Source organism: Impatiens glandulifera, unplaced genomic scaffold, assembly GCF_907164915.1.
Source record: "Impatiens glandulifera unplaced genomic scaffold, dImpGla2.1, whole genome shotgun sequence".
NCBI lineage: Eukaryota > Viridiplantae > Streptophyta > Magnoliopsida > Ericales > Balsaminaceae > Impatiens > Impatiens glandulifera.
In genome coordinates this window covers 10,387-17,945 of record NW_025918957.1, presented here as the reverse complement: position 1 = coordinate 17,945, position 7,559 = coordinate 10,387, and the positions used below count along the sequence as shown (strand labels likewise).

The 7,559-nt window shown below is 29.9% G+C and overlaps 1 pseudogene; it reads left to right on the top strand.

Moving 5' to 3' along the window:
• Nucleotides 1-569: 569 nt before the first annotated feature.
• Nucleotides 570-2,697, top strand: LOC124917227 (annotated as a pseudogene).
• The last annotated feature ends 4,862 nt before the right edge of the window (nt 2,698-7,559 follow it).

Genomic DNA, 7,559 nt, shown 5'->3' with positions numbered 1-7,559 from the left:
CTGAAAGAGTTAGACACCAGCGTCTAACTTTCATCTGTTAGACTGCACGTCTAACTAGCAATACGTCTAATAAGCCTGATTCAAACCTAGTCTAACTTAGCATATTTTTGATGCACATGCACAAAAACAATTAGACGGCTTAGCTTAATTCTTATTTAAGTTTTGTATAAGTTCATCATCAAAATATCGTTAGTCAATATAAATTGACCCAACATTTACTCTAAGATGATCTTCACTTTCGGCCCTACACATAAGTGGAAAAAATGTGTGATATAAACAAAAAATGACTTTTATTGAAGAATACTAACTTTAAAAAGCTAATTTTAAAATAATGAAATATAATTTAATTTGAATTGAGAGATATCCTTGATAATGAGATATTCTATGTTAAAAGTTGATAATATGGTTACATAAAATAAAATGAGACTAAATTTGATGGTTAATTTAATTTGCGGCTTTGGTTGTGATATCTAACTTTGTTCTTCGATTTAAACCTTTTACTATATTTGAGGGACTTGTTTCTATAAATATATGTTCTTCAAGAAAGGGAAAATTTATCCGACTAATCGATGTTGCCTTTTCCCTACCGTTTGCTAAATTTCTGGCGGGAAGCACAAAAATCTGGACATAGAGAGAGTTTTCGTTGGTTACTAGTTTCAGTAGAACATCAATGGAATCTGGAAGTCATCTTCCTAAATGGGCTTCTGAACCCTACATCAAATGATGGGATAAACTATAAACGGTATCAAACAAGGACTTTTTTGTGTTTATGGTTACTGTTTCAGGTTTATGTAGATACTGTTGGAGATCCAGAGAAATACATTCATAAAATTTTTAGTCCCAAAAAAAGCTAATAGTCTATATCCAGTTGTGAGTGGAGCAAGCATTGTCGCTAAGGTGATTAAAATTTTCTTAACACAATGTGGATGCAAATCCTTTTTGTTGAAACAATTCCAAAGCATTTCTTTGACATGTCAATTTACAAGAGATCGAGCACTTCGAAATTAGGAACTAGATGTAACTGCTGATAATATGAATAGAAATTTTGGATCTGGGTATCCAGGAGGTACAATTCTATACTCTTTCATTATTTAACAACTAGTGTTTTGATTCAAGTTATAGAACTTGGCATCTGTATTATCTTAAAAGGCGGAGTATTCATTTTACATCCCAACAGGAAGAATGAAATTGGAGTAATGTTTATCTGTTTCAAAAATATCCATTACAAATTTAACTGTGTAATTTATGATGATAGTAGTTATTTCATTTGCTAGCAATAAGGTAAATGCATGTGAGAGTTGGTTATCAAATTTAAACTAAAATTCAAACAAAATAGGGGGGAAATGTTGGATGCTGAAATAAAGCCTTTTTAGTTATCATCTTCAGATTGATTTAGTGTTCATTAGGTTGTCTTCTCTAATTTTCACAACCTTATTTACTATCTTTCATTGTATATGTGTATTTAGATAATGTTGAGCCACTTGATAGTCACATTTTATGATTCGGTAAAATCTACATTTGTAAGAATTTAGAAAACAATTAGGATCATATCCAAATAATAATTTTTATTTCAAACGAAGCAAAATTTCACACTATAATTTGAAATATAATCTAGAAATATTGTTTTTATACAAAAGGAAGAAAATTACCTTTTATAATGTGGATTATGATAAAAAAAAATAAACGTTATACAAATGAATGGGGAAAACACTTTAATTCTAACTTTAGAAATCAAGTAAAATTAAAGTCTATAATCTGGAGTATGATACAAAAATAAATAAATTATATCAAATGAAAAAAAAGAACTTTGGCATTTTCTTTCATATCGTGATTACGAAAATTTCAGTTTCCAAGTAAGCTCGTTGTTTATATGTAAGTGTTTTAAACAGAAATTGATGGATGCTTTTTGTGCATATATTTGTATTCAAACCCTGCAACTAAAACTTGGTTGGGTGATTACAAACACTCAGTATTTGGATTTTCAACATTAGTACGGTTCAGCTGGGGTACATGTATATGGCACTTGCTTTGTTACTTTATCTTTTACTTTTTGTTCTTTTGGCATATGGGTTAGACTTTTTTTGTTGTCATTAATATTGAATGTCAATTTTGATGCAATCCTATGCTTGAATTGCCTCAAATAATTCAATAGCACCTTTTCTCTGTAGTTTCTTAATGAGATTTTTAAAGTTAATAATTCCACATCATTACATTTCCTCTCTAGTTTAAGCTTTGATTATCTGGAAAAAAAGAAATTTGTTTGATGTAAAAGTGTTTTATTTTAATAAAATGATCAAAATATCCTTAGTTTTTAGTTGGTGTACCTGAATGATTAGATTGAAAAGGTGATGTTTGATGGGATGGTGTAATTGTTCTTTTATGGTACAAATTATAAATAAGGTATAAATTCTACATTGAATAATTAACCTCGCAATGAAATAGAATATTACATTATATTGTAATGGTTATTTTTTAACGTTCATTTGTGAGAGTCTTTGCATTGTGTTTGAAAGAGAGTCTGATGAAATGGAATTGGATGATTCTACAAACAATAATAGGAAAAAACAACAGAAACTAACTAGTGTTGACTTCACCGGATTGAAGATGACTACGAAAACAGAAGAAACTGAATCAAGTGGAAAAGGGCGTTGCAAATGTTTCTAGGCTCGAAAACTGCAGCAAGTCTCTCAATTCTAATTGAGAAAAGTTGATAGCATTAAAGTGTAATTTTGATGATTTGGAACTGCTATGTAGGCTTTTGCGAGGGTTCAAATCCCTCTCTTTCCGTACCTGAACCTAATTCACCAACGTTACCGACCGCAATGTATCAAATACCAATCGATACCATTATTCCAAAAGTCAGACCTTTCTTTTTTTATCTATTTATAATTGCTTCAAATAGCTTGAGCAAGAAAAATCATTAGTTGAACGACTTTTATGGAAGATCCAGAAACTGAAAGCACGACCGAGGCAATCAAGGGCCTTCCCCTCCTCGGACTTAGGTCGAGATCTTCAAACCTTTATAAAACAAAATTGTTTGTAATATCATAAAGGAGGAACCGATTTCTTGTTTGCTTACCACCATTTAAATTGGAAGCAATTCAGTTTCTCTGACATTGTTTTAAATTGATTCTAAAAACCATAAAAATAACCTTATTTAACATCTCAGTCTTGTATAGTTCCATTTTAAGTATTTAATAAATCCTCCTAAATTTATGAACAAATTTACCGTATCTACTTGCAGCCCATGTCATATATTTTGTTAATTAACAAACAGCTGAATATTCTTTTATTAATTAACTAATTTTATTGTAAGTATAAATGTACGCTACTTAATTAATTTTACGTGAGTTCTTTTTTAATAATAATAATAATTTACATGTGTACATATGTTTCTTATCTGAAAATGGATTTAAATTGGATTTGTTTAGAATATTTGTTTGAAATTAGATCTGTTTGTTTGTTTGTTTAAACAGAGATTACAGTGTTAGATTTATTGGACTAATATATATAAATAATGTGTTTGGGCTATTGTCTATTCAGAACCCAATTGATAAAGTGATCCACTAAAGTATTTTGGTTATTGGGCTAAGTCATGTTTGGTTATTAGTATGGTACGATTTATTATGTGTAGAAACCGTCAATTTATTTATTATTTATGATTGTTAAATAATAAATAAATAAATAAATATAAAAGGGTTGTGGTTCCCCGATTCACAAGTAGGCAGTTTTCATTTTCTCATTAACCTCCATCGTAAGAGAGAAGAAGGGAGAAAACCGCTTGTAGAATTGGAAGAGCAAACCCAAACTCAAAGATCTTCATCATGAATTCAGGTACGCTTCCGCTTGTTTAATCAACTTATGGACATAGAGAAATTTATGTATTAGGATTGTGATTCATCCATGTTAGATATTATCGATCTATAAGATTATAGATTAAAGCTTGAAAGAAAAGAAATCTAATATGTATTTGTTTAGAATCATGAATTTAGGACTAAAGAAAATTCCTACAATTGGTATCAGAGCCAATCTCTATGTTAGTTTGTTGATATTAAGATTTTTTTTATGATATCATATTATGATTAAATCATGAATTAAGATATCTAGTAAAGATGATTTGAAGAAGAATGATTTTTAGGGTTATCGTAGTAAAGATGATTTGAAGAAGAATGATTTTTTGGGTTTGCGATTCTGGTTATTATTATTTTCTGTAAATCTCTAATTTATTATTTAAATAATAAATTAAAGATTAAGTTTTGAAAAGTTTAAAAATTTAATTATTTATTTAATAAATAAAGATTTTATTATAAATAAATCATATAACCTCAATTAAGGAAATATATAACCGATATATATTATTTAACTCTAATTAAGGATATATATATTATTAAATATATGTATTTACAGAAAACTGTAACCGATATATATTATTGAATATATATAAAATAGTTAATTATTTTATAACCTCTAATTAAAGATATATATATATATATAGTTAATTATTTTATAACCTCTAATTAAGGATATATATATTATTAAATATATGTATTTACAGAAAACTGTAACCGATATATATTATTAAACTCTAATTAAGGATATATATATTATTAAATATATATTTACATAAAACTGTAACCGATATATATTATTGAATATATATAAAATAGTTAATCATTATGTGATATATATTTATTTATTTGGAACATAACAAAATATAATTAAAGAATTATATATATATATATATATATTTTAAAAAAAATATATTTAAAATATATATACGGGTTATATACCTTTTTCATAATAATATTAAGAAAATAATTAAGAATTTAAGGAATTAAGAATTTAATTAATAAATTCAATTCGGCTTTTGAGATTTAAGGAGTTTATTATTTTAACTAATCAATTGAAACAACATATTACCAAAGTAATCTATCTTGTGAATGTTGATTCGGTATATAGATTTTAAATGATAAATACGTCTGTAATTCATGCGGATATTATATCGGTCCAAAGATAGATTAATATTGTCGGGCCGAATTACAGAAGTACTTGTGATGATGAATATGTGACGATTATTCGGTTCCATGTGAACAATAATTCAATCCAAAGATAGAATCATTGTTTGACAGGATTTATTGTCAGTATTTGATCATTGCACAAAATATCACTTAATATTAATGTTGTGCTAGATATTTTTTTTGTTAATGGAAAAATCTCAATGTGAATTTATTAATCAAGATGTGAAAAAATGTGTTCATAGTATTTTTTGTTTAATTTCAGTTAATGCTTCCGCATCTACAATATCTGCCAATGTCAATTCTATTCCTATACTGAATGGAAATAACTTTAAGGATTGGAAGGATAATGTTTTGATTATCCTCGGGTGTTTGGATCTAGACATTGCGCTTAGGATTGATCGACCCATTATTACGGATCAAGGTTCCCTTGTTGAAAAACAGGACCTTGAAAAATGGGAAAGATCAAATCGCATGTGTCTAATGATCATTAAGCGAGGAATTCCAGAAACGTTTAGGGGTGATATCTCTGAAGTCACTAATGCTAAGGAATTCATTGAGGAAATTGAGAAACGTTTTACAAAAAAAACGATAAGGCTGAAACAAGCACGCTTCTTGCGAGTTTGACCTCAATGAAGTATAAGGGAAAAGGAAACATAAGGGAGTACATAATGGAAATGTCTCACCTTGCTTCAAAACTAAAAGCACTAAAGTTAGAGCTTTCTGATGAATTTCTCGTGCATTTGGTTTTGATCTCTCTTCCTGCACAATTTAATCAGTTTAAGGTCAGTTATAACTGTCAGAAGGAGAAATGGACTCTTAATGAGTTAATTTCATATTGTGTGCAAGAAGAAGAGAGATTGAAGCAAGATCGGACTGAAAGTGCTCATTTGGCTTCAGGAAGTAATTTCAGAGATAAAAAGAATAAAAGGAAGAACCCTAAAGAAGCTGCAGGTGGTCCCGTGCAAAAGAAACAATAAACTAAAGAAAATGAGGAATTTAGTTGTTTCTTTTGTCGGCAATCCACACACTTGAAGAGGGACTGCACTAAATATCACGCATGGCGTGCAAAGAAAGGGTTGCCTGAGCTACCGAAAGCCAAGTGATGATGAAAGATTCATTTTTGTGGGCAGTGGCAAATCAGTTGAAGTTGAGGCTATTGGGAATTTTAGATTATTATTATGAACTGGTTTTTATTTGGATTTGAAAGACACTTTTGTTGTACCGTCTTTTAGACGGAATTTGGTTTCTATTTCCGTTTTGGACAAATTTGGTTATTATTGTTCATTTGGAAATGGTCAGTTTAGTCTTTCTTTAAATTCAAATATTATTGCAAATGGTTCTTTGTCAGTTTATGATAATCTATATTTACTTGATACAATTGCCTCATAAAATGAAACTTTGCATACAAGTCATCGCGGTACTAAAAGAAAATTAACAACTGAAAATTCTGCATCAATTTGGCACAAGTGTTTAGGTCATATATCTAAACACAGAATTGAAAGGCTTGTAAATTATGGAATTCTTGATTCTCTTGATTTTTCCAATTTTGAGGTTTGTATTGGATGTATTAAGGGAAAGCAAACAAACGTAAGGAAATTGGGTGCCAACAGAACTACAGACGTCTTAGAACTCATTCATACTGATATTTTTGGGCCATTCCCTACGGCTTCTTGGAATGGTCAACGATATTTTATTTTGTTCATAGATGATTATTCAAGATATGGCTACCTTTATCTCATTAGTGAGAAGTCCCAAGCACTGGACGTGTTAAAGGCATACAAAGCTGAAGTAGAAAATCAGCTTGGTAAAAGAATTAAAGCTATCACATCTGACCGTGGTGGTGAATACTATGGTCGATATGATGGATCAGGAGAACAACGTCCAGGACCATTTGCTAAATTCCTAGAGGAATGTGGAATTGTACCTCAATACACTATGTCAGGTTCTCCTCGCATGAATGGTGTATCTGAGAGACGAAACAGAACTCTTAAAGATATGGTAAGAAGCATGATTTCTCATTCTACTTTACCGGAATTTCTCTGGGGAGAAGCAATAAAGACTGCAGCATATATTCTCAATAGAGTTCCAACTAAAGCAACAACTAAAACTCCTTATGAGCTTTGGACCGGTAAAAAGCCAGTCCTAAAGCATTTTCATATTTGGGGATGTCCAGCAGAAGCAAGGCCTTATAAGCCCCATGAAAAGAAATTGGACTCCAAAAATAGTTAGTTGTTACTTTATTGGATATTCTGAGAAATCAAGGGGTTATAAGTTTTTTGTTCCCACGAACAGAACTATTTTTGAGACGGGAAATGCAGTGTTCTTTGAGGATATATTGAGTTTGAGGGGAGAAATACTAAGGAATTTGTATTTGAAGAGGAATTTGTTCAAATTCCTATAATTACTACTGATGATAATCATGAATTTATTTATGATATTAATCAAGAAGTAATTCCAGAACTTCAAGACAATAATACAAATCTTCCCATTGAAAATGAGGTAAACATTCCTGAAGAACAAACTCAACAACCTCCAGAATAA